The sequence below is a fragment of the Rutidosis leptorrhynchoides genome, chromosome 4, assembly GCF_046630445.1.
Source record: "Rutidosis leptorrhynchoides isolate AG116_Rl617_1_P2 chromosome 4, CSIRO_AGI_Rlap_v1, whole genome shotgun sequence".
Taxonomy (NCBI): Eukaryota; Viridiplantae; Streptophyta; class Magnoliopsida; order Asterales; family Asteraceae; genus Rutidosis; species Rutidosis leptorrhynchoides.
The window spans coordinates 179770190-179772524 of record NC_092336.1 but is presented as its reverse complement, the minus strand read 5'-3'; the positions used below and the strand labels follow the sequence as shown (position 1 = coordinate 179772524).

The window sequence follows — 2335 nt, the reverse complement described above, 5'->3', positions numbered from 1 at the left end:
CGGCTCTGCCGCCTAAGTAATACATGGTCGGTTATACCGCCTAAATATATATGGTCGACACTGTCGCCTAAGTACATTGTGCACTAAGGATTTATAAAATTAAAGGCTAACCAACGTCAAAGTGTTGGTGTAGTGAGTCTAGTATAGTCTAGATCCTCTATAGTGGTGTGTTGGGCCCGTCGAAGCTTCCAACATAGAACGACTTGCTAAGGATAATCCAAAGTAACATACGTCCACAACATGTCTTCCGTAGAAGACACAGCTGCAGGTCCGCAACACAGGAATCATGGTTAACATTCTCAACAGAACTAACGACCTTCACCCTAAACAATTGGTGTGGGCCTGCATGTAGTAAATAAAAAAAAAAAATTAGACGCCGGTTTCTAACAAAAAAAAATTCGAACAAATGTGCTGCTTAAGTTCTCAACTAATGTATCATCACTCTGTAAATCACTCTTTTAAAAAACATTAAAAGCTGAAAGGTTTAGAAAATTAAACAATGATAGCACTCCTGAATTCTGTGTCCTTACGATGAAAAAAACGCTATCTCGATTATTCCTAAAACATAACAGTAGCAACAATTAGAAGGAATGCCGTACGTACTGTAGTCTATGGGAGCGAAGCGATATAATAATACGATTAGTGTATCTGTACATATGTTTATTGTTTAGAAGTACAGAAGATCTAAATGTTTTGTAAAACGTATTTTCTGCATGCATTGTGCTAACAAAAAGGGTTTCCGCATCGATCCAAAAGATGAGTTTAGTCTTTCTTCCTTTCAGGCGATGGCTTGGTACCTACATAAGTGAATTGTTGATTAATATTAACTGAGAAAATGGATGAACAAACAAACTAAAATACTTACCAAATCAAGAAATCTGTAGCTCAATAGGGCAATACACTACCAAAACAAACGAAATCTGAAAGATGGCGTTATCTTTGTCAAAGAATCATTGGTATCCATTAGAGCAATTAAAAAGAATGAAAAAATTGAAGTTCCGTTGAAATTGATATTACAAAGTCAAATCTTGCAAACATATTACTACATTACTTATTTTTATTGATTTATTTTTAAATCCAAGAATACACAGTTAGTAAGACACATAATTATATTATTATAATGTAATGACATAAATACACCTAATTAATCAGTTACGAGAATAATAGTATTTATGGCATCTGCAGTTACATGCTCAGTTACATGCTAATAAACCTCTTGTATCTATATGTAAATACAATAAATTCACAAAGAAAAACAAAACATACCTTCCATATTTGTTGAGCCGCCATGTGATAATGAAACATCATAAGCAGCCTGGTACCTGCAGTTACATGCTATTCACCCTGTTGTATCACAACAAAACTTACATTTCATATTCGTTGAACCACCATGTGACAATGAAACATCATAAGCAACCGAAGCAAAACCACGTTCAATCAAATACTCAATAAGAAAGAATAGTTAACTAAATATTACAGTAGTATATAGAGTAAATGGTAGATGATCTGTCATGGGTAAACAAAAATAATGTCTTTTTTTTTCACCTGTTTAAAAATTAACCATAACCTAAATTGACCATTTTCAAGTAATTTGACCAACACCTAAAGCTTTGTTACCTAAAGCTTTGTTACCTGGCTCTGTAGCAACGTCCCATAGTCCTGTCACGAATTCAGTTGCACATTCTGTGGATCCTAATAAAACTCAAAATAACAATAATAATAATAATAATAATAATAATAATAATAATAATAATAATAATAAGTAAGTAATACATATTACGAAAACCTCGTGGAGGTTATGAACAACAAAATCAAGGTAGATACACACATACAAACACAAATCAAATATAAAAGGAAAAAATTAATTTGGAACCTTCAGAAACAACTGGATTCGCAACAGATGATCAGTAGCTTCAAAAACCCTAACTTTTCAAACGATCCGAAGCTGGCGGATCCTAATACGTGGTGGTTAGAACCACCGCAAACCGTTGGTTAAAAGTTAAAACCGCCGCTGATGATGGTAGCGGTTAAAATCACCGAGAACCTTCAATTTCTTTGCCAACGATTGTAGGAGGTAAGAGGATGGTGAGGAAATTAGATGGTGGAAGGTGAATGGAGTAGATAGTTCTTGAAGGAACGTAGAGGTAACCGTTGCTCTCTAAAATATCTGAAGCAGTCAAAAGACAACAATACCCTTGAAGAAGAAGGTTCTAGCCACCGGTAAAAAGTCTTGTGAATAGTAAAAGTGTATGGTCTATTGAATAAATTTATAAATTTATAAATTTATATAAATATAAATATGAATTATGAATATATATATGAATATGAATATGAA

The 2335-nt window shown here is 33.5% G+C and overlaps 1 long non-coding RNA gene across 4 annotated transcripts; it reads right to left on the bottom strand.

Annotated features, from left to right (window-relative positions):
* Positions 1-358: 358 nt before the first annotated feature.
* On the bottom strand, positions 359-2095 carry LOC139843210 (uncharacterized). Of its 4 annotated transcripts, none has more exons than XR_011757480.1 (4): positions 1874-2095; positions 1633-1692; positions 1267-1344; positions 359-920 (listed from the first exon to the last, which is right to left on the bottom strand). It is a non-coding gene; the product is annotated as an uncharacterized lncRNA (long non-coding RNA). The 4 variants fall into 4 exon arrangements; XR_011757479.1 differs by having other exon boundaries at positions 1267-1322; XR_011757477.1 differs by lacking the exons at positions 1633-1692; positions 1874-2095 and having other exon boundaries at positions 1267-1622.
* Positions 2096-2335: the final 240 nt, after the last annotated feature.